Source organism: Mustela lutreola, chromosome 5 (assembly GCF_030435805.1).
Source record: "Mustela lutreola isolate mMusLut2 chromosome 5, mMusLut2.pri, whole genome shotgun sequence".
NCBI classification, from domain to species: domain Eukaryota; kingdom Metazoa; phylum Chordata; class Mammalia; order Carnivora; family Mustelidae; genus Mustela; species Mustela lutreola.
Genome location: NC_081294.1, coordinates 9,574,594 through 9,600,610, shown reverse-complemented (window position 1 = coordinate 9,600,610; position 26,017 = coordinate 9,574,594).

Genomic DNA, 26,017 nt, shown 5'->3' with positions numbered 1-26,017 from the left:
ATTATTTGAATAAATATAATTTATTATGATTCCATATGAGGTCTTTATAGTAGACCTTAAAATTCATGTTTTCTAATATCTGTTCAAGTCCATGTTTAACATTACTTCAATTTAATTGTACTTTATAAGTTTACAAGAAAGTTCTTTTTTTAAATATTAATAGTGAACAAGAAGTTGGTATTTCCACATTATCCGTTTGGCATTGTAGAATTTCAATCAGAATGAGAGGCAGGGACTCATCAGTACTGGGAGTTCAAAACCCAGAGATAAACAGAATAGAATCTTACAATGGGAAGAAAGTATCAATAAAAATTCATGCTTGAGGGCGCCCGGGTGGCTCAGTGGGTTAAGCTGCTGCCTTCGGCTCAGGTCATGATCTCAGGGTCCTGGGATCGAGTCCCACATCGGGCTCTCTGCTCAGCAGGGGCCTGCTTCCTCCTCTCTCTCTGCCTGCCTCTCTGCCTACTTGTGATCTCTCTCTGTCAAATAAATAAATAAAATCTTTAAAAAAAAAAAAAATTCATGCTTGAAATGACTAACCATAGTTGCAGGTTTTATTAATTAAAGCCTTAAGTGATGTTGTAAAGAAAACTTTGGGAAGCATTCTTCAACATTTATATTTAGTTAATAATGCAATAAACTGTTATTGACACCAGACAGCATATCTGCCACAAACAATGACCTAGTAAGCTAATTAATGCTAAATTCTTACTAATGGTAAGGCCATGTGTTGTACCACCAATGATGATGATATCACTATAGATAACCAGTATAGCACACATCATTTGCTAGTTGCTGGTCTCAGCACTTAATTTGAATTCACAATGATATCATGAAGTATGGCATCATCATATCCCCTTTTATCAGATGATAAATTGAAGTTTGGGAAATTTAATTTGCTTGTCCGGAGTCACGTAGTTATTATGTTTGCAGGACCAGATTCCAGACTCTCTGGCTTGTGAGTCCGAGCTACCGCATGAGGCTCTAGCTGGTAATACCCTAACACATCACGTCTTATTGTAACTACACTATTTTTCCCCAAAATATGAAAAGAATTCTTTTATTCATACAACAAATTAAAATACAAATTAAAATTTTGGAGGAGATTATTTTGACAGAATCTCTCAATAATGATATTTTTCTTCTGAGAAGAATTGATATGATTAATTTTAAGAGTTTTACATGATAAATCACATAAATAGAATTTAAATTTAGAGTTAAGTCTTACAGATTACAAGTTTATTCATGAGACTTCTTGTTAATACTGAAACAATATTCCTTTTCTCATCTAAATCCACACACTATAATGGCAGTTGTAGATACTCATTTATTTAAGAATATTACTGAATATTCTTTATGTACTAAGATAATTTCTAGGAATATCCAGCCAGATATGAACAATTAATATTTAAATACGCAGATGGAGAAGAAAGAATTTATTGAGAACTTAGGGGAAAAGATAAATATATCAGTACATTGCAATTCATATACTGCTTGCTATAAAAATTACACAAATATATTTGAGCTTGGGTTCACTCTCATTTGCCAATGACAACAGAAAGCCATGCAAAGAGAATTCAAAATGCAGGAGTTTAAAGCAGCGTCTCTTTGCCCTCCACCATGTAATACTTTCCACGACAGCGTAACTCTAACTATGTAAAAAGATGTTTCTCCATCTAATTATTTGTAATGAGTGAGCGCCTTATAAAATTCATGATGGATGCCCTCAAAAAAATGAAAAATGAGTATTTTCGTCAACTATTACTTGGAAAGTGTATCAATCTCTAACACAGAATTACCGCACTTCTGTGCACTTCCTCATGGCATTTTCTCGTCTGGTTGGTTGGTTGTTTTTCTCACTACTACTGTGGTTCATTCCACCAATAGTTTGAACTAAACAGTGGACAATAAAGACAATGTGCATCCAAAGCAATTGCCCCATTGAACGTTGCCTTTTAAAAAAAACAAACAAACAAAAGCAAAAACAAAAAAACAAGTTTCTGGGCCTGTGATTTTTCTTCTTATGCCCCAACTATGAAAGAAGAAGACAGGAAGGAGCTTGGGAACTGCTCTTGGACGGGAACAAAACAACTGTTGTCCTCCTGACTCTTCTAAATCACTTTCACTTGAATAATTTACTTCTAAATTAAACATCACAAAATCAATATTTCCCTGGAGTGTACTGGATCCCAAAGCTATTACAAGTATTTTTGAAACAAAAGCAGATGAGAAGAGAAAAAAGAACCAGGGAAGACTACAAAACATCGGTGCTTGGGTGGTGTCGACAACCTACAAGGCAAATGTCTCCGTGAGACTTTTCATATTCATTAACTGATTTCGCAGGGTGTCAGGAAAAGTAGTAAAACAGTCACTCCCGTGAATAAAAAAATTACATGTTTTAAGTACCAGGAAAGAACAGTGTATAAATGTTTATAAAAGGGGGGCCCTGCCTGTGTTCAGGAAGCATTCCCTCTGAAAGGGGGAGTTAGATGAGAGAGAGGAAGGAGCGTGTTTATGTGTGTTTTACTGCATCACCAACAGTGATGCAAGGAACGTGAACACATTGGCCCGGATGTACCATAGCATTTCTGCAGGTGGTGCCCCTTAGGGTGCTAGGGGTGTAACTTCAGGTTTTAAGGCTGTGAATATTTTCACACTCACAAGATTTTTGCCACATTATTTTCCGAAGGACAAATTCTCGTTTACTTAGAGTTCCACAATTGCAATTTACATTTCCACAATCATTTTCATGGTCTCCATCCTCATTGATTTTTGAAAGTATTTGGTTTTTAATTTATTGCCAATCTGGTAAGCGTGAAATGGTATTTTTTGATGGTTTTTACATCTCCCTGACTAGTTGTGCATTTGAGAATCTCACATGTGTTTGGCCATTCTCATAGTCTCTCCTTTAAATTGCCTGTTCATTTATATCTCCTGTTTTTCTATCAAGCTATTTGAGTATGTTTATTTATATTTAGATAATTCTACCTTATGAATATCATTTGTTGCATGGATGTTTTGCAAAACAGAGTTTCTAATCATGACTTTTCTTTTTATATTTCAGTTTTGATTTACCTGAAATGAGTTTGACAAATACAGCAACAACATCCAATTTCATTTTTTTTAACATATGGTTTCCTAATTGTCCTAGAACTCTTTATTTAATAATCCATTCTTTCCCACTTGATTGTGTGGGAAATCCAAAGCTGTCCCGTATCAAATTTCGGTATACGTGTGCCTCTTTTAGCATCTCTATTGTATTTCTTTTATCAGTTTGCCCATTACTGGACCAGTACCAAACTGCCTTAATTATGAAAATTTATATCTTTATATCCAGAGGACAACTTCCTTCAATGTCTCCCTCTTTCCTTCCTTCCTTCTTTTTTCCTTGGAGGAGTTTAGAAAGAATTGTAGTTTTAAAATGTCACTATGACTGCCTAGGGAGGGCCAAGAGTAAGTTTGAAGAAATCATTGAGAAAGTCAGTCAGGTGAAGGGTGAAGGTGTTTAACACTGAGGAGGTGGTGATGGAGACCAGAGGAAATGAATAGATGTAAAAGATACTTAGGAGGTAAGATGAAGATGATGGTTGATTGGCTATGTTTGATGAGGGAAAGAAATGTATAATGGATAAATGTATAATGGATCAATACTCTTGCTTGAGGAAATACATGAATGAGAGTGCCATGCTTGGAGACAGAGAATACCAAAAATGGGTAAAGAAAATCTGTTACTTATTTAGGAACTAGGAAATCTGTGACTCAGCCAGCATTAGTCTGTGTTTAACCCACCAGAAAAGAACCACAGTTGTTAGCTAAGATTCGCTTAGGTTTCCTAATTGTCCCTGCGCTTGATACACTTGCTGTTAAAACAGAAAGAATTGTCAACAGATGGATAGTCCTTGAATACGAGAGGCTGACAGATAAACTGTCAGGGGTGAATATTCTGGCACTACCTCAATTATTAAAATGGTTTTTATTTTTTTAAAAATGTACTCTCTCCACAAGATACTAATTCAGATTCATCCTAGCTAGATTTCCTGCTTTTTTAGCATTTTGTCTTCTTGAGACACTTTCCAGCCTATTACTCTATTTATTGGCACTCAAGGAAACCAAGACTTATGCCATGTTAGAACAGGAAGGAATTTAAAGACCATTATCTACCCACGTCCACCAGCTCAAGGGAAGCAAGTGACTTAGACATTATGAGCTTAGCTCCAAGCTAGATTGCCCAGGTTCAGTCCTGTCCTACAGCTTGTATGATTTGGCAGGTTACTTAACTGTCTCTGTCTCAGGTTTCTCAAACTGTCATGGTAACATCATCACTTCCTCACATAATTGCTATTTTGCTAGAACGTGTTTACGTATGTGACCGTCTGAATTGTGCCTGGCACATAGTAAGTGGTCAGTAATACTGCCTGCTTTCTCATTAAGCTTACTTCCATTCAAGAGATACATGGAATCTGCCCAGTATCCCCCAGCCAGCCAGCCCTTTAGACACGGCGTTACAACCAAACAAAGAGGCATGGGTATTTTTTGCCACCTTTGAATGTTCTGAAATATAATGCTGACCATCCCTCTTTCCAGTTTGTTCCAAATCACTTTTTTAATCACCCGATGTAACTAATCCTGTTTTGCAATTGTTATTGAGTATCGCTTAGAGTGTATGAGCGCACTGATACTGGTATTTTGGACTGAGGCAATTAACAAAACCTGGGAGGGTGTTAATTTCTAAAGCCCCCTCCCCTACACTGTAATGGAAGAAGGAGGAAAAAGAGAAGAAATACAATTCACAGACACTCGTCAATATCTCATAGAAAGTATACCTAAATGCTAACAGCAGTCTATCACCATCCAAATATAAGCTGATCACAGATATAACTAAATGATGAAGAAAATGGAATTATAAAAGATAATTTCTTCCTACCTGTCTCCCGAGAGCCAGCTCAAATAAAAAAATCTTTGAAATAAGCACCAAACTGACTTCAATTTCATTATCAATTAACTAGTTTGTAACACAATATTCCAGCTGTCTCTCATATGCTTAAGCTCCAAAAGGAATCTAAGGTCAAAGCTGGGACTTCTCACATTCAAATCAAAGAACTTCTTTATTTAAATCAAGAAAGAACATGAAGTTAAAAAATGCCTGTAGGGAAAAAAAAAATCAGAGATTCTCCTATTCTGTGATAATATTTCTCAACTCCTTCAGCTTAAAAAAAAAAAAAAAAAGATCAGGGTAGTGAAATTTGTATTCTTTTCATATATTCTCTGCAAAGCTGCTCTTATGTAATTAAAAATCCATTAATGACATCAGATATTTCTTTACCCAGTAGAGGGCAGTGCTACATATGGAAACCAATACATAACTACGTTCCCCAAAGTTTGTGAATGAATGACCCCATTGACTCCTGTGCCTGGAATAAGCTCATTTTGCTTCTTGAAACATAGAATCAAATCCAAAGGAAGTAAGTGGCAATACCCATATGCAGAAGTAAAATGTGCATAGAGCCAAGCGACAGCTACAGAACTGTAGCAACATAGATAACACTACCTCATTTTTTGTGAGTTACAGGGGTGGGCAAATAATGGGTGAAATAGAAATGTACACGACACCAGAAACCAGACAGATTTTCAGAACTAATATTCAATAGTATTAGAAAACATATAAATTATATTTTCTTCTCCTCCAGCTGTCTAGAATTAGGAAAGTTCTAGCATCATAATTTTGTATGATGTAAATTCTACCTGTTGGCGATTTTGTGCCAGTTGAATCCCCACAGCGAACAAGTCAATCTTTTGAATCAAAAAATTCCCAATTCATAATCTAGTTTTACTTCAGTATATCATGTGATGACATCAATATCCTAGAACCAAAATCTGAAATAATAACTCCTAATAAAATCTTCTCCTCAAAGATACTGAAACTTAAAAAAAAAAAATCTATATACATGTCTGATCCTTAGGGAAAAATTACATCTACTCTTTTCTATGATATAGAATTTCATCTGTTTCTACCCCATGTGCTCCTCAAAATTGCCACGCGGGTTTGTCAATTATACCACTTGGACACATCATCTTGAAAAGACTCTACTTTCAAACATTTCCACGATACTTCTTAATTGCATCATTCCTTTAAAATCTAAATCTTGACTAAGAGGAACGTCTGAACTAGGATTTAAACAAGCCCGAGTAGGATTTAACCTTCCAGCTAGTTTACATTGCAACACCTGCCCCACTGAAGTGCTCGGTAGGAAGCAGAAATAGGTACTTTGACAGAAAATTAGTATTCAAAACAGTTACTCAAAAAATTAAAAAAAGATACTGTCTACGGAAATCTCCTGGAACCAACTCTAAATTATTTTATATTTAATCATTTGACCTGAAAAATGTGAACCCAAATTATTCTGCTATCATAAAAAATGTATTGGTGTAAACTATTCAGTGAGGAAAATGAAGCTAATGCAAATAACAGCAAAGTGTTTTATGAGTCACAGTGAAGTGGTCTTAGTTGAGCTCTAGGCTCTGCCACGTGCTCAGCCGGGTTAACCTTGGTCTTCATGCCAGTTAATCGGTAGCAACATTGCCTTCCTTCGAAGGTCGCCGCTAGCACCTCCAGGCAAATGTATAGAAGGCACCTATCTTAATGACCAAGCTGTGTTTGTTGCCTAGTAAATGCCAATGACTCTGATTAACTCTGCAAATCACTTTGCATTTGATGTTGGGCAGATTATTGACTTCTTCGAGTCTCTTCTTCAACCCTCAAATTAGAATTATAATACCCACCTATCCTATGAGGGAGCGTTGCTAATTTGAAATGATAACAGTAATATAACAAATAATAAATGTGTAATCAATAAATGTGTATATATAATACAATAATAATATAATTTATATAATATAATAAATAATATATTGATATATAAATATTAATAAATATATTTATTATATAGATGTGTATATGTAATACAATAATGATATAATATAATAAATAATATATTGATATATAAATATTAATAAATATATAATCTATTTATATAGTAAATATATTTATTAATATTTATATATCAATATATTATTTATTATATTATATCACTATTGTATTATATATACACATTTATTGTATTATATACACATTTATTTATTATAAATTATTATTATAAATTTTATATAATGTATTTATTATATAATATATAATATAATAAATAATAAATGTGTGATAAATAAATGTGTAAGAAATGAGCTAATGAATGTGTAAAGGTTGAAAACACTTTGCAAGTGATGAAGTGTCATATAAATATTAGGGCATACAATAAACTGGGAATATATACAAGAATGACAACTGCCATGCGGAAAGCTGTTTTGCATATTCTTATCAACTGGGGATATTGTTTAGAAAGATCATGTTGAATGGAAAGTTTTTATTGACTTGTAGAGAGCAGATCATTTACAGCAGCCTTATAATTTTTGTTTTGTGGAAATCATGTTTACATGTTTCATAGTTTTGCCTAAATACTGATGGATTGATTTAGTGGGTCAGAATAAACAGAGTTGACTATATGCCTAAAGTACAAAACTCCCAAGATACACTTATATTTACCCTTTCAAGATAAATTTTAGTTTCTAAAAAAGTGAGATCTCACTCAAGGAAAATTTTGTTACTGCTATTTACTGATAAGAAAGCTGCCGGGGCTCCTAGGTGGCTCAGTCAGTTAAGTGTCAGACTCTTGATCTTGGCTCAGGTCCTGATCACACAGTCATGAGTTCAAGACCCACATTGGGCTTCACACTGTATAAGGAGCCTACTGAAAGAAAGAAAGAAAGAAAGAAAGAAAGAAAGAAAGAAAGAAAGAAAGAAAGAAAGAAAGAAAGAAGAAAGAAGAAACCTCTGGCGTGTATTACAAGGATTTATATTCAGAATTACTTTATATATCTGCTACTTGGCAGTTCCTTAAGGAACTAAAGAATCTCTGAAAAAAAGCAATGCAAATGTTGAAAAGTCAATCTTATATCCCTCTAGAGGGTCATTAAACAAGAAGCATCACTAAGAGCTAAGTCCTTCCTTAGGGCACCATAAAAAAGAAAAGGAAAGAGAGAAAGGTAGGGAGGGGGGAGGAAGGAAGGAAGGAAGTCGAAGGGTCTTTAAACTCATTTCAGGATCTCTTTCCTCAGGAAACCATGGCTTCCCATGTCATCCAAACGCCCATTCAGATCCCCCTTTCTCAGAGGAGAGGGAAACACTATCTCTATGCTTAGACAAAATATATTAGTAGTTGGGAAGACACTGGTAATACCTAATTCATCTAGCTATTGCTTTTTCTATTTATTTATTAAATCTAAGATTCCCCAACCTCCTAAACACACACATAAACACAGACACCTGCACACATACTGATCACACTAACATTTAGATAGATGACAGGTAGATAGATACTTGAAATTTGTGGAATTGCTGAGCCTATGGCTTTATCTAGCTTCTAAGAGATAGTGAGCTGTCCCTCTAATGGTCCATGTTTAGGAGAACAAACAAGGTATGGGACCGACATGTTGTCCACTCTGGTGAGCCCCGACCAAGGGTAACTATAGTGGCCTGTTTAAATTGTTCTTTCAGTAGAAAGAACACCAACTCCCACAATAAGTCCAACTGCCTAATAAATCAGTCAGAGCTTCGTAGCCTAATACACATATATACCTTATAGTTTTCTCTTTCACACTTATAAATGACTTTTCCCATCACTTCCTAAAACACACCATGCTACTTCCTATGACAGGCTCTTTGCACATTCTTCTTGCTCAGTCTGGAATGGAATATCCCTGCCTCCAGGTCAGACCCCTTTTGCATGAACTGTCATAGAACTAACACCTTCCCCGTAGGAGTACTTCCCTATAAATGTGCATCATATGCCCATCATGTCCATCAACATGTCTTTCTCACTAGACTGGAAGCCGAATATTACAAAGGCTTATTAAGCATTTACAGGATATTTTTAGCATATTTTAAAAGAATGTGAATTTAAATGCCCTTGTTATTCAAGAAGTGTTTCTACTAATCAAATCATAATTAGTTAAAACCACGTAACTCTCCTTAATTTTGATGATAAGCCTTTATTCTTCAGAAACAGTGTTTCTGTAGTTATGCTTACATTTTTCATTTGGTAGGTATCCAAATACAGCTCTTTGCAAGTTATATATCATATAAGCTAAAAATAATATCTGGGTATTTGTTTCAGAATAGAAGGAAGTCTAAACTAATGTGATAAATGGCATTTCCCCCAACTGCACAATTCCATTTTGATTAGAAAGTCAGCTCCAAGACTAGGCAGAGTCTAAAATGTCTATCTTAATGCACTTTAAATTTGTGATATTTACAATTTCAGGGATGGAAGTTCCTTTGATTCTGTGTACTTTAATCAACAGATATAATGGTGAATTTTAATTCATTTTTTTCCATTTTATTTATTTAAGCAGCATTTGAATGATGCAGAGTTAAAATAGGAGCCATGGGGGAAAAGAAAAATTATTTAAGGCAGAGCCCTCATGTCCAACTAGTCTTCTAGTCCAGTGAGGGAGAATGCCATTGTATGTATTCTTTTGCTCTTTGAAGAGTCATTTATACCCCACCTTGAAACCCACACAGATTATTATTGTTATGCCAAGTAAGAGTAGAAAATCGTTATTACTTAGAGAGCTAAGAATTCAAAACATTACAATTACATCATTAATGGTCAGGATTAAAATATTTTCTTTCTATATGTCCCTTTCTGGTACAACCATGTCTTCAGATAGAACCACAGAAAATAATTTCTCAATGGTGAGGACTAGATTCTAAAGAATATCAAAAAGAGCAATAAAAAGTATTCAAAAATGGCATTCATTGACCCATCCTATCAAACTTTTCTTTTTTTTAAGTAAGTCTCCCCAGCCAGCCCATAACTGGCTCCACATCTGCAAGAGAAACAGATACCATGCATCTTGAAACACACCGTCAAATAGGTCAAAACGAGAGCCAAGATATGGTTACTCGTTTTCAGTAATTCCTTGGGGTGATGGTGGGAATGGTGCTAAGTAATCACAGACAAAGATGAAGAGCTCTACCGTCGTTTGCTGACTGTGACATTCTTTGTCTAAAAGGGAGAATATTTTACTTTTGGGTAGAGATGGGTTGGCAAGAACTCGACTCTGAACTCACAACTCCGCTGATACTCATTAATTTTAATTGAATGAATTGGATGTCCAGTCTAGATACAATTTTTCAAACCCAATTAATAAGGTACTTAAGGTGTTGGCAAAAGTCACTGCAAGGCTTCCAGCTATAATTTTAAGAATTTGAAAGATGGGCAAGATGCCTAGAAATTATAAAAAAGAGTCAATGCAGTAATTCTAGTTAAAACGAGGGGTTGGAGGAAGATGATACCCTATGTCCTAGAAAGCTCAACTTACGTATATACATGTGCACAGGAAATGTGAATTTAAAATGTCACTTTTAAAACACCTGGATGAGAGCAGAATACTAGGGAAGAAACAACACCGCCTAAGAAAGAAAAACATATGTCAGATTCACTTTATTTCACACCCTGGATAGGATTCAAAATTAACCTCTTATTCTAGGAACACTGCTTATCTTTTCAAATATTATCTACCTTGTCAAGAATATCCTTGTCTTTTCTTCCTCTGGTCAAATTTGAGTATTTTGTCATCTATACCAACCCATCATTTATGTTTAGTCATGCCTCTCCAGGATAAAATTTATTGAAAGATTGATGTTCTATACCGCAGCATGCCTGCTTATAACTTATATTACACTATATGGTAATGCTACATGTCACACGGTCTAAAACCAATAGGAGTATCTAAGTGGCTCAGTCGGTTAAGCCTCCAACTCTTGATTTCAGCTCAGGTCGTGGTCTCAGGGTGGTGACAGCAAGGTCCCCCACCCTTGTCTCCTCCCTTGAGGTTCTCTCTTCCTCTCCCTCTGCCCCTCCCCACGGTTCCCATGTGTGCACGCATCCCTGCTCTCTCTCAGTCTCTCTCTAAAAAAATAAATTAAAATAAAGTAAATGTAATTCACATTTCCTTGTTCCGTTGGAACTGTGCACCATTGTTGGACACTGAGCAACGTCAGTATTGCTAAAGACTATTTTAAAGGAGCGCCGCTTCTCTTGCTGAAATGGGTGGGGGGCGCTGAGATGAAGCCAGTTAGCAGAAGGCTGGGGAAGGAGGAGGGGCAGGAGCTGCAGCTGGGTTCAGAAGGATTCAGAGGCAGGTCCTGATCCAGGATGGGCAATCAGGGTATGACCAGGGAGAACCTGGAAAAAGAGGGCACCCATGTGGGCTGAGGAATCCAACAGGCTCCAAGAAATGAGTCCAGCCTCGGAGTCGGACAGTAGGTCAGGGTGTGACGCATGGAAGAGGTCAGAGAGGACACGTGGGACAAAGGCTGTGAATCACAGGAGAGTGTAAGCAAACTGTTTGACCTCGCCCTGGTTTCCCGGTGCTTTCTGAAGCTCTCCGAGGACAGACAGAAACTGAGACCAGCAGAAGGGAAAATGTACATTCTTAACTTACGGAGTATGCATACATCGTATCAATATGCATTACGTCGTTACAGTAGATTTCATATATCCTAGATACAAATATTCATCTGTGCATATAGATGTAGACAGAACCGGCTGTATACATAGGCGTGTGCTAGATTCTGAGCGTCTCCCAATAAAACCCTGCATTTCAAATGCGTATGTCTGAGATTGAATCTAATTAGAATCCGTTTGAGGATCAAAGCCAGGCAGTGGGAGATGAGCTCAGCCCTCCCCCAGCGCCAGCCTGGCCAGAACAGGAGAGCGTGTTCAGTGGGAACGGAGGCGTCTGGGCTCCCAGCAGCAGGGAGAGGCCTCCACTTCTGGAAGCGCTGCTCTCTGCTTTTCCTCCCAACTCAGCTCATCTCAGCCCCATTTTTTTTTTTTTATCTCCTTCTTCATCAGGTTTGCTCCCCCCGCCCCCCCACCCCCACCATATGGAAGAGAGAAACACATGTTCTCTGTGCTGCCGAACTAACAGATGTGGACATACTAAATGCCAAAGGAAAAGGCTCTGCTCTGAGGGAGTTCGGTCCATCGACTCGGCGAAGGGCCGGGTTCAGGCATGAAGCTTCTGCCTGTGGCCTCTGGTAGTACTGGAGAAGGAGAGACTTGAATAAAAACTAGAAGGGTCGTGTTTTTTAAGTGATTTTTTTTTTTTATATATAGGCCTCACATGCGATAAATTTTGCTCAGATGTCTGATGTGTCCGGATTATGACGTCACATATATACATGAAAGGTTCAAATGCTGCTTAGAAACGTGTGGAACCCGGTGGCCTTCGCCAGAAGTCAGGAAGACAACCTCCAACTAGTAGGGTTGCTAGAACCGTGGATGTCTCTGCCTGGTGGGGATTTGTTGTTGTTGTTGTTTCCTGAAGGGTAGGCACCTCATCGCTGGTGTTTATGAAAGAACAGGGCTGGAGGACCTGTGGGCTCTACTCTTCACCCCAATTCCTCCCTCCTCCAGGTGCCATGTTCTTCCTGACCCCCATACCTTGCACTTGCCAGTCCTGAGCTTTGCAGGGTTCCAGAGGGATGAGCACTGGTGTTGACCCTTGCCCCAGCCAGCTTTCTCTACTCTGCCTTAAAGTGACATTCATCTGCACGCTGTCCTGCGGCCCAAAGGAGGACCCCAGGGCTGTTTCACCGCGTCCCACTCCCTTTTGGCATCGCGAGATTATACCTAGTTTCTCCCTCCCCTGCCACTGTAACAGCATTCAGGTGGCCCTCAAGGGTCTCTGAGGTCAGCCTCACATTGGGTGACTCCCTAGAAGAACTAGGGAAGTCACAGGACACTTGCCCTGTGTACTCACAGCTACGGTTTATCGCTGTGAAAATTCTTCAGCAAAGGAAAAAAGAATGTGCTGGAAGGAGCCATCAAGAGGATGTAGCCGCCCATCGACTTGTAAAGTCAGAATCCCACCCGACCTCCTCACAATGCACGTTCTGTCCACATTTCCCAGAGCTTCAGCCTTTTCAAGGAAGCAACTCTTGAGACAGGAAGGTGTCCTTGAGACGTCTGGACAGAATCCATGACTGAAACTAGTTCAGGAGTTTATAGAAATGGTTAAGAGTCTGGTAGGCAGGTATGGAGATCTACTCATCCAAGACACGCCTCGTGTATGTAAGTTCCTTTGCTTCTGAAAAGTGCTATCTACCCATCTATGGTGGCTTCCTGCTTTCTTCAGTCTCTCCACATACAGGGGTTAATTTCCGGTCTCACCCAGGGAGCTCCCAAGGTTTGTGAACCAATAGAAAGGCCAAAGGGCTAGAGAAATCCACACGCAGGATCCCTCTGCTCTCAGCCTCCAGCCAGAAGGGGGTCACACTAAGCCTATTTTCCCCAGCAGCAAAAATGCAACAACATGTGCACATTGCTTCTGTCTCAGGGAGCCAGTGTAAGAACCACAGTGCTGGGATGTTTAGGGCAAGTTGGTGGTCCAGGCACCTTCTGCCCATGAGTTCACCATAAATGACATCGTTGATTTAAACCAACCAGACGCAGCAAAACTGACTGATCAGTTAGGGACAAAGAGACCAATCTGAGAGCCGAGTTCCCAGCTGCCAACCAAAGGCCGGTCCCGCAAGCAGGAACTTTAAACATGCAATCTTACTCTGTTAACACTTTCCTGCAACGGTGATGAAGGGAGGCAAGCCTATGTGAGAGAACAATATTAACAAAACTAAAGGTCCTTTTGATCTAGGCAGCCATTCAGAAGGGAGGTTTATACTACACTTTCTTATTAAAACCCATGTTGCGATTAACAAATAATATTGAAAGTTGGAGAAGTCAGTAAATTTTTTTCCTTGGTCAACTAGGTTAAATCTCGGGTTTTTATTTGGATTTTGAAGCATGGGTGGAGGGTAAATGAATTCAAAGAAGCAGAAAACGGCATGAACTAGCATGTGATGTTCTGCGTAAATGTACATTATAAGGCAAAAAATAAAATCATCCATTACTCTAGAAATGGAATCACATTAGGAAGCATATGGAGGTAAGAATTTATAGAGAGGGGACAATGTTGAACAATAAATTTTGGCATTCTGCTGTAAGAGAGGTAGGAAGACTTTTTTTTTTTTTTTTTTTTTTTTTTTTTTTTTTTTTTTTTTTTCAGAAGAGGGACATAATGGAATTAATGCAGTGTAGAGAAATGGATCTCTCCAGGATCCTATTATGGTTCTGTTTGGTGACTCTGGAGGCTTGTTGTGAACATGGGCAGCCGTCTGAGCTGAGGCTGCAAGCATTGAAGTGTTATTTTGACTACAAGGCTAGAATCAAAGTAGGTATTGAAATAGCAGACTGACGTTGGGAGGAAAGAAGGTCGAATGTCAAAAAGAGAGTTTGAAAGGAGGAAAGTCAGGAACAGATCCAGATTTTGGTTTCTGAATCTGGAAATGAAAGAGGGTTGCTGATGGTTATTTAGAGCAGCAAAATTTATGTAACTGAGATACATAGATAGATAGATGATAGATAGAATAGATTAGACAGATAGAAATACAAACATAGACATATATATCCTGGGTATTACTTGTAATAGACATTCTCGCAGTGAATGGGTCTCACACAGGTCATATGGAGGAGAATAAGGAGCTTCCCACAGACCATCCAGTACAACCCACATAGTGCCGTGTTCCGCAGTGGGCCTTCATGAGGATCCATGGAAAACAACCCTAATGCATCTACAGTTTTCCAAATGGCTCCTGATGCAACACTCAGGGGGTCTAACTCAATTAAAAATGAAACCTTGAAGGACAGAGAGTAGCATGGTCATCTACAGTCATCCGTACTTACAACTTCTTGGCAATCATCCTACGAGAAGGCTAGACAGGCATTTCTGGGTTGTGTTCTTTGGTGAAGAATTGGACCATACGTGAAGCAATGTGCCCACTGATAGTTAACTCTATTTTATTTATTTTATATCATTTTACATGATTTTTTATTATAATATTTTTAAAAATTTATCCAAGGATCATTTCCCTTTAAAGGGGGAATCTGTATTTTTTTCTAACAGGGTTACAAATCATTCCTTCCTTATCCTCCTCTTCTGGGTGTATCCATTGTGGATGTGGCCTGTGGCCAAAACCAAATGATCTGTAGGCAGTTGGGCAGGGAGTGGGCTCCTGGCAAGAAAGTACTGTTCATGAATGGTACGTGAGCCATTTCACATGGTTAAACTGAGATCATTCTATTCTCCTTCTTGAGAATGTAAACCCAAGAGGAAGACAATTTGGTGGAAGGACTTGGGCACATAGGTCATGGGGCATCGAACATGGGGCAGGCTTCATGGAGCAATGGACACAGCAAAGTGGGGAGCGGGTGAAGATCCTGACATAACTAGTCAGGAGACACAGACAGAAAGAGGTAGAGTCAAAGAGAAAGGGAGAAGTCCTAAGTAAAAGAGACACAGTTAAAAATGACTAATCTAGGAGCTGACTGGGGTCCTGCCTTTGGGAGCACATTTTCAGAGAACTTTCCCCAGAGTCAGATGTCTGAGCATTGTTGGAACACCAGAGAAGAACCATTGTTTGAGACTGTTTGGGCATAAGGGAAGAAAATAGAGCAGACATGCAAAGAAAGACAAACAGACAGAAACAAAACTGGAAGAGACTGTAGGTGCCTTACTGATGAGAGAAAGCATCCACGAGTCCGCAGGTCCAGGTCTCAGACTCAGCGACATTCCCCTTACTCTATTTATGTCTATGACTTCAATTCCTTTGGAATCCTTGCAAAAAGCCCTCCTCATTTTTCTTGAGCGAGCTCGAGAGGATCTCTCTTCTTGTAGGGGTGGGGCAGGAAGACAACACTAATTAGCATTGCTTTACTCAAAATAAATAAAAGTAGATAAATATAAATACATAAAAATGGGTGTATCCATTTTATTCAAAATAAATTTTTAAAAACTGTGTATTTTATTTCCTTGTGAAAATTTATTTTGTAAATTATCCTAGCTGTTACTTCCCCTTGCTTCTCTATCAACTGCTATCTCATTTAAACCTTAAAAAGACACCTTTTCACAATTATGGAAGTGAGACATTAGATGTTGTTACTATAATCAAAGTTCACCTAAAACAAACCCTCTTGAGAAGATCAAAGAGATGGCATATAGTTAAAGGCAAAATAACTAAAGGGATAAGATAGATAACTATGATTTAGTCCCAAATATGAGTTAAATTAATTTATTTTTTAAAAGATTTTATTTATTTATTTGACAGACAGAGATCACAAGCAGGCAGAGAGGCAGGCAGAGAGAGAGAGAGGGAAGCAGGCTCCTCGCTGAGCAGAGAGCCTGATGTGGGGTTCAATCCCAGGACCCCAAGATCATGACCTGAACCAAAGGCAGAGGCTTAACCCACTGAGACACCCAGGCGCCCCAAGTTAAATTAATTTAAATCAAACCTTAATAAATTGTGATACTTAAAGGAATTGTCTGAGCTTGGCTTTATGTTGTGAAAGTTAAATATAGAAAGCGAAATCAAAACATATTTCATGGTATGATGGGCTTATATATAATAATACATAATTTTCAAAATTCAGAGCACAACTCTTTTTTTCCAACTATTGAATATTTAGCTGGTTACTTCTTTGGTTTTAACATATATGTTTATGGATGTACTTGGAAACGCATTAAACAAATTCCAGGAACAAATAAATCATTTAAGTATCTTAACACATAGTAAACACATTAGTTTTAATGTGAAAGATTTACTCACTTTACCTGTAATGTATCATGCCTTTGTACAATGTAATATGATAGCTTTTATGAATCCATTTTACTTTTTTGCCTGAGTTGCAACAGAAGTGACAAAAATGAACAGATCAAGGAGAATTTGCGAACCTATGAAGATGAGGGAATTTGCAAATGCATTTGCAGAGTCCCTACAGGGCATATATTTTTGAAATCCAAATTGTTCTGCTCCATGTGTTATTTTCATGTAGATAGCAAAGTGGGGAAAACATAAAATGTCTGTAGGTAGAGAGACACTCGGTCTTGCACTAGCTTACATGCTTGGCCAATATCCTTGTTCTGTCTCCATACTTTTCAGCATCTTTCTGTTTGATCACTAAAGGGTTTGGTGGTATTCTTAGCTGTTAGTCCAAAGAGAAGTTGTTCAGGCTGATGTCCAAATGTCTAATACGTTAACTAGATCTAGAAGATGTAAGGGAACTTTGGGAGCCAGCATAATTTTTGCTCCACTGAAAAAATCAGATACTTAGTATCAAATTGGAGATGATAAAAACCCAAACATAATTATTGAGGTCTCATTTAAACCATTATTTTCAACTTCTTTCACCTTGAAATTGAGGCCAGCTCTAAAATTGAGCAGTAAAATTAGTGGTTTGACCTCCCTATTCTCTTTCTCCACTTGGCACTACACGGGGTGATGCTGGAGATTATTGAAAGGACACAGATTGGGGGCAAGGGAGGAAACTGAAGGAGAACAGCAGTTCTTTTCTGTTCTTGAAACTTGATAATTGGGTCAAAAATATAAGGACCGTAATCAAGAATACTTATTAACAGGGTAAATTGGGAACCTAAATGTATCATTCCAACATGATTTTCAGTTATAAATCATTAAAATTCATGGTATCACACTAAACTTGTCACTAGGAGCACACTAAATTAGAGTTTGATATGATGAAGATGTGCCAAAAATTAAAGCCAAAATAAGAGATTTCCCATCATCCCATCTGTTTTCATCCGAAGTGATATTGGAATGTTGGTCGAATCGCATAGTTCGCTACTTCAGAGGAACTGGGGTGATTTCTACCAAGTGGACATGGATAGAAAATAAGATAAAACAATAAAAATAAAATAAAATAAAATAAAAAGATATGAGGTTTTCTGAGAGTCTAATACAAACCAGGAATCTCAACAAGGGTTTTTTACAAATGCGGTCTAACAATTTTTATACATATTTTATGGGGACTAATTATCCTCATTCAAAGATGAGTGAAGTAAAGCTCAGAAAGACTAAAACTTGCTCTAGATCATGCAGGTAGAAAGTGGCTAAGCCTTTCTGAAATTAATACTCAGGCATATCTAGGCCATCAAACCAGGTATTTTAAAGCTGCCAACTTTAAGGCAAAGAGCAGCTCTGTTTTTAAGTCATTGTTACCAGAGAAACAACTTTGACATTCGAGGATCTTTGAAATCAACTTCTGTTACTAAAATATTGATTGGGAGAGTGGAAATCAGGAGCTACAAGATCTCACCTACAACTTTGATAAAAAGCTAAGGTTTCTTGGAATACAAATGTACTAAATATGTTTAAATCCGTGAGTTCATTATGGTAGGGAAAATATGCATTGGATTTCTCTAAAGTATATTAAGAAACCTGCTAATTAATGCCAGAATTGATAGATGAAGGAAAGGAGTTAATTTTTCCATATATATTTTTTCCTTTCCTATATGAATTGTACCTCAGGTAACCAAATAGTTGATATGAGGAATTTTCTTGTTATAGAAGTATAATATGTAAATATTATAATAAGTAATAAGATAATAAGTATTGATAGAATTAGGATATCACTGGCGTGCCTAGGTAACTCAGTCAGTTAAGTGTTTGCCTTTGACTCAAGTCATGATCCCAGGGTCCTGGGATCGAGCCCTGCATCAGAATCCTTGCTCAGCTGGGAACCTGTTTCTTCCCACCCCGCTCCTGCTTGTGCCCCTCTCCGCCTTAAATAAATAAATAAATAAAACATTTAAAGAAGAAGAATTAGGATATCGCTGTTCAGTAACCCTGAATTAATTAAAAGATCATATCAGTTATCTATTATGATATAATAAATCTTCCCACAACATAGTAATTTAAAAGAAGAGTCAACTGTTGGTTTACAAATTTTTGAATGTGAGAGAACAGTCAACTGTTCACAAATCTTTGAATATAAAAGTACATAACCAGGCAGATCTGCTGTCTTCTCCTGAATCACACATATGGAATCAATCAAATATGCTGGTATAGAGGGCCTCACTCACACGCCTATCAGTTAATGCTTGTTGAGCTATTAGCTCAGTCTCTCTCTCTACTCATCATCTCTCACACTTAGAGATGATACCCTGAACTTCTTCAGCTTGTGGGTACAGGGCACAAAAGGGTAAGGATGGGGTTTCTCTTGAGTCCTAGGCTTCAAACTCCCAAATTCATGTCCACTGAATTATGTCAGTCAAAGCACGTCACAACACCAGAGTTATGAGCTGGGGGTGGTGTGGGGGGAATGAATGCCATCTTTTAATGGAAGGAGTGGAAGAGTCCATTGCAAAGAGAGTGGGGTACATGGGGATAAGAATATGTGACCATTTTTTGAAATCTAGCAAAAAATTCAAGAAAATGATTACCACATACAACTAACATCTCAAAAACTGAAACAAACAAACATTATGAACCTCCTAACCAATACCCAAAGAAAAAAAGAAATCAAAATCTGATTAAGCTGTAAAAATCTTGGATAGGAAATTCAGGGAAAAGAAGAACGAGCTACCCAAAATCACAGGCAAATGCAGGTTGTGGTAAAGTTTATAGCGCAAACAATCCGGTTTCTTCCAACCAATAAAGTACGGATAAAATAAAAATAAAGTCAAAAAGGGAAAGATTGGAAAAGGAAAAACAAAAGTGTTTTATTTGCAGATAAAATGACTCCCTATATAAAAAATTCAAGAGAATCTATCTACAAAGTATTATGAATTATGGTAACTAGAAAGAATTATGGTGACTGGAAGAACAAGAGAAAAATAGTATTTCTCTACAAAATAATAAATAGAGAGACTAAGAATGCCCTTTTACCAAACCAACAAAAGTATAGTGTTCTTTTTTTTTTAAGATTTTATTTACTCATTTGACAGACAGAGATCACAAGTAGGCAGAGAGGCAGGCAGAGAGAGAGGGGGGCAAGCAGGCTCCCCACTGAGCAGAGTCAGATGCGGGGCTCGATCCCAGGACCCCAGGATCATGACCTGAGCCGAAGGCAGAGGCTCTAACCCACTGATCTACCCAGGCGCCCCCCAAAAATTTTTTTTCAGAAAAGCCAAAAAAGAGGAGGTCTTTATTATTCCTTCTTGGGCTTTTGGCTGAGATGAAGTGAAGAGGAGGTCATTATGATCAGAAGTTAGTTTCAAACTATTTTTCATGGATTTGTTTATTTATTTGAGAGAAAGAGAGAGAGCAGGGGGAGGAGCAAAGGGAGAGAATCTACAAGCGGACTCTCCACTGACCATGGAGCCTGAGGACGCGGAGCTCCATCTCACGACTCATGAGATCATGACCTAAGCCAAAACCAAGACTAAAACACTCAACTGATGAAGCTCCCCAGGTTGAATGACCGAGCTATCCAGTTATGCCTAGGTTAATTTTTTAAAAACAAGACTCAAAATAAGTTAACATTTCTCATTTATGGATTGAAAGCAATTTCAACTCAAGTCTGAACTAAAATTTGAATAGACAGTTTTAAAAAGAATATGAATGTGCAAAAGCCCACAAATGGCCTAGAATAGTTTTTTCCAACAAATGTTATTGAGTCAACCGGATATCCACATGAGAAAGAATGAAGCTGGACCCCTTTCTCACACTATACTCACAAATTACACAAAATGGATTATTGGTCTAAGTGTAAGAGCTAAAATGATAAAAATCTTTTAAAGAAAATCATAGCAATCAATCTCTGTGACCTAGCTTAGGCAAGGTTTCTTAGACATCCCACAAAAATTTAAATTATACTTCTTCAAAATTAAAAATATTTTGTGTACCAATGCATATCATCATGAAAGTAAAAAAATAACCATATACTAGGAAAATATATTTGCAAATCATATGTCATTAACCTTAAACACATATTCAGAATATATAAAGACTTCTACAACTGAACAATAAAAAACAAATTACCCAGTTGTTAGGTATTTTTTTGTTGGTTTGTTTTTCTTTAAAGAGGGTCAGAGGGCTTGCTTTTTTATTTTGTTTTGTTTTGTTTTTGTTTTTTAATGGCTGAAAGATTTCAATAAACTTTTCTCCAAAAAGGATCTACAAATGCTAATGAACACACACAAAAATATGCTAAGCATCTTTAGTCACTAAAGAAATGCAGATTAAAACCCCAATGAGAAATGTCCTAATACTCCTAAGAGTGGCTAAAATCAAAAGACAGACAATAATAAATGGTAATAGGACCAGGAGAAATTAGAATGCTTATCCATTGCTGATGACCGTATAAAAGGGGTATAAAGTTTCCTTGGGAACTAATCTGGTCGTTTCTCAATATGCTAAGCATCGAGTTATAAGATGCAGTAATCTTACTCCCAGCCCTGTACCCGAGAACTTAATACGTGTCCATGCAAAAAATACATATACACCTGTTCCTAAAGGCATTATTGGTAATAGAAAGTGGGAAAACCCAAATGTCTTTCAGCTGATAGGTGGGTAAACAAACTGTGGTATATCCACACACACTAGGGTATTATTTGTCAATAAAAAAAATGAGTACCACCACAGGGACAACATGTGTGAACCTTGAAAACACTCGGGTTTTATACATATATACTATACGAAAGAAGCCAGGCACCAAATGTTATATGATACCTTTTATATGACAAGTCCAGAGAAGGAAAATCTGTATTTTTTTTAAGTTTTTTTTTTTGGTCTTGGTTTTTAGTAATCTCTATACCCAACATGGGTTAAAACTCACAAGCCCAGATCAAGCACCCCGTGCTCTCATGACTGAACCAGCCAGGTGGTGCCCCAAGGCAAATCTTGAGAGACAGAGCATAGATTAGGGGTTCTGAGTGATTGAGGGTAGTGGAGGTGGACAATGATATGAAATTTCTTTTGGGGTGTGGAGAATCTTCTGAAATCAGAGAGTGCTGATGATTACCCAAGTTGGTGAATTAAAAAAAAAAAAAAAAAAAAAAAAACACCAACCCACCAAATTGTGCATTTTTCAAAACTGAATTTTATGGTATATATAGTATATTCTCACAAAACCATTATTAAAAAAAAAAAAAACACTAAAATCTGCCTGTGGCATCAAGGTTACTTTCAATTTAATATCTTTTTAAAGAGTAAATAAAAAATGCTGAAAGCTATATAAATTTTTCAAAGGCAATTTGAAGATATGCTAATCTGTTAGAAAGTAGGATAAAAAACATATCATCGTTGCAGAATTTTTAGACCCAGAGTGGGGCTTCCTTATCTTTTCATTTACAGAACTGTCCACTTTACAATTAGCACTCATTGAACTGAGATAAATTATCTATTTTTGCAGATGAATGAACCAAAGTCAAGTGAAAGAAATTGGAACTTTTAAATGATGTCCAAACTTTAAATTATAAAATGATATTACCCATTTTAAGAAATATAATTTCATTTTCTTCTCATGTTGATCCACATTCAGACTACTGAAAAGCCTAACAAATCAAGGAAATATACTGATACACTGATTTCATTTCATTTCATTTCAACGGACAGAGAAGGGAGAGAATTCTTCATGCTGATTATAAAATGCTAATTGTAACATGCATCCTTTATAATTAAACAAACTTCTAGTTTTTGTTTATTAAACTTGGACAGATTCTTCTCACTTTGATTTATTAGAATGTTTTATGCAAGGCTGCACTTATTGCAACTTTTTTTTTTAAACTAGCATAGTGGAGAGGTTTAAAATAGATTTCCACTTTGTCATTTTAAGTTGTAAATAAAAATCAAAAAACAAGCTGTAAATAAAGCTCAACACAGGATGACAATATTGCCGGAACTAAATGAACAAAGGATTAAATGGACTGGGATTGCCTTTGGGATGATTTATCAGTTTGCGTAGGAAAAACGGGGCTGTTTTACACGGGAGTGCACTACATAAAAATCATGAACTCTAGAGCTGTATAAACTGAAATGACTGTCAAGGTTAACTTCATTTAAATTCTCTTCTGAAGCCTTCATTTCCATAGTTGTTCAATGTGTGTCTGTATTTAAACAAATTTAGTGATGCTTCCACCATGTTTTGTTGATCAGATCTTTTAAAAAAATAATTCTTAATTGGTGAATGTTACAATGAATAGAATTTCTCTTTCTTTCTTTTTTTCCTTCTTTCTTCCTTTTTTGTTTTTTATTGCTATTTATTTGTCATGTCAAGCTCAAGGGCCCATTGATAGTCTGAATTTTTGTTTTAAAGCGTCCACTTAGTGCATACATTACATTTGACTAACATCTTGCCTTGGATCAAAATAAAAATTTTCATCTTTATTTTGTTTTGGTTGATAAAATATTTTAGGCTCACACTTTCTTCCCCTCAGAATTTTAAACATCACTCTATTATTTTTTTACACCAGAAACTGCTGAGTGGAAACCCTTTTATGATGAAAAACAAAACATGAGGAAAACAAAAATATCTTATCGAAGTGAAAAACTTCCCTACTGATTTAAAAAAAAAAAAAAAAACAAAGACTTCAGTATATATTATGCTTAATACTAACAAAGGAAAAGGAGTATAAGGATACATTTAATAAAAGATATTCAAGAACTCTATGGAGAAGATTATAAGACTTTATAGAATGACATAAAAGAACGCCCAAATAAATAAAAAGCTAATTTCTCAAATCGCTCCATCTTTGGATAAAACAAAAAGTGGTTTGGAATTCCAAACGCTCCAGCAGATTCTTTTTCCTGGACAGTTGGCTCAGCCGATGCTGACGAGTTGCTTCTTCCAAGAAGAAGGAGATTAACACACACAGTTTGATAGAAGATACGGATTCAGTCAAGCCTTCAGAGTAAGACTTTCTTAAATTCACTCTAAAGTTAGTCCCGAAAGCCCCAGCCCTCCTGTACTCTGGATTGTTTCAAGAGCTGGTGTACCTGATACCTCCCTCTTCTCCGGCAGCCTGGAGTTAGGGCCCTGGCATGGCAGAGGCAGATCAGCATAAGCAACAGTGATCCCTGAGATTCAGTCCAGCACAGGGTCCACTGAGGGCAATGTGTGTTACCAATGTGTGTTTTTGTGATGTGACTAGCAAAGAATGGGTGCTCCATAAACAGATGTACAAAAATTTTTGGATTTGAGCCCTGACTTCACAAGTACATTGAAGGGTTCATTACCAAATATGCAAAATCAAAATATTCTCCTTGATAGAATAAGGTCCATGATCTTGCTCTCTGTCTCCAGCATGCTTCAGAGGATCAGACGGGACCTTGTGTGAAGGTGAACGAGAGACTACAAGTCACTCCCCAAGGCAGAAGCAGGGCAGCACCAACTGTAATGTTTGTTCTTTATGTACTTTGTTTCACAATGTTATCAGTACTGATTTTATTAAAAACATACACTCTAGTGACTAAAACATACATAAACATATGCCTAGTTTTGTACAAATAGTTCTTTTAAACATAAATTACTTCTAAACTTTCTTAAGTGTTGTGTATGTTCTGGTTCCTTTATAACGTGATTTCCCAAAAGTGACACTTATATTAGAAAATTATATAGTCAGGGGCATCTGGGAGGTGCAGTCGTTCAAGTTTCCGACTCTTTGTTTCAGCTCAGGTTATGACCTCGGGGTCGGGTCGTGACCTCAGGTCAGGAGATCAAGCCCAGGGTCGGGAGATCAACCTGCATTGGGCTCTGCACTCAGCCTGGAATCTGCTTGGGATTCTCTCTCCCTCTCCCTCTGCCACTCTCCCTCTGCCACTCTCTCAATCTCTCTCTCTCTCTTTCTCTCAAATATATAAATAAAACTTTTTTTAAAAAAATAATATTACATAGTCATATGTTCAATAAATATTCCCAAAATGCATCATGAAAAGATAGACCAGCAGGAGTAAAGGGCCATTGATGAAATAGGTTGAGTTTTGCCTTCTGGGTTTTGTAATTCATAAGGTATTATATAAAGGGAATCAGATGTTTGTGTTGGTTGCAAGTCACGAAATTTCACTGCTGCAAAGGAATCTGAAGCACTAGCTAAGAAGAAATTCATATCTTTATTTCCATTAACCACTCACAACACACCACTGTGGTAAGAGCAGTACTTATGAGGCTGCAAATAGAAATCACAAGTACTATCATATCCTACTGCGGACTTCAGACATCTCAAGATGACATTACTTTGAAATTAAAGCAGTTATCAAACCTAATGTTAGGCCTTGATATTTGATGCATTAGTAATGAAGCACATATATTATTATACAGCAAACTGTTATGACAGTTTCATACTGGTATTTATAATTGCTCAGTTTGTAATTTTAGGAGTTTTATGAATTTTAGCATATTATTTGAGAAAGGTCCATAGTTTCATAAAGTTGTCAAAGGAGCCTAGGACACATATTATTTTAAAGATGATTAAGAACCCCTGCCTTTGAGGGTATCTAATTGTACTTCCCATCCTCTATGAACTTCCCCTTGGAAAGGGTGACCAGTAGCATCCCACATCATCTGGGAACTTAAAATGCAGAGACTCCAGGCCTACTCCAAAACTCTTGAACCAGAATTTGCATTTCAACAATATCCTTTGGCTATGTGGACATTTTTCAGTGTCTTATTCCATAATATTAACATATTTTCTATAGCAAGACCCCCTTTGGGGCATATATACTTTTCATGACATTATTTACACATTAGTCAATTTACCAGGATAAAACAGAGAGAGAGAGGGACAGAGACCCATTCTATTGCCAATAAACAGTGCATTTTCTAAGTTTAATTAGACACAGACACTACTTTTCTAAAATAATTATTCATTATATTGAATCCATGGATGAAATCACATTTCTAGGTTCCAAGAGGTTTTTATGACCCTGGAATTGCCAAAAAATAAACACACCTTCCTTCTTTTTAGTCCCGTTTTGGAAATTTAAAATCCATGAGAATATATTTATCCTGGAGGAAGAGAAGAAGGAAAAAGAAGCAAGTCACTAGGGAACACTGATGCATTTGATTAACAATAGTGTCTATATTTAAAACCTGTGAAATGAGAAATAAAA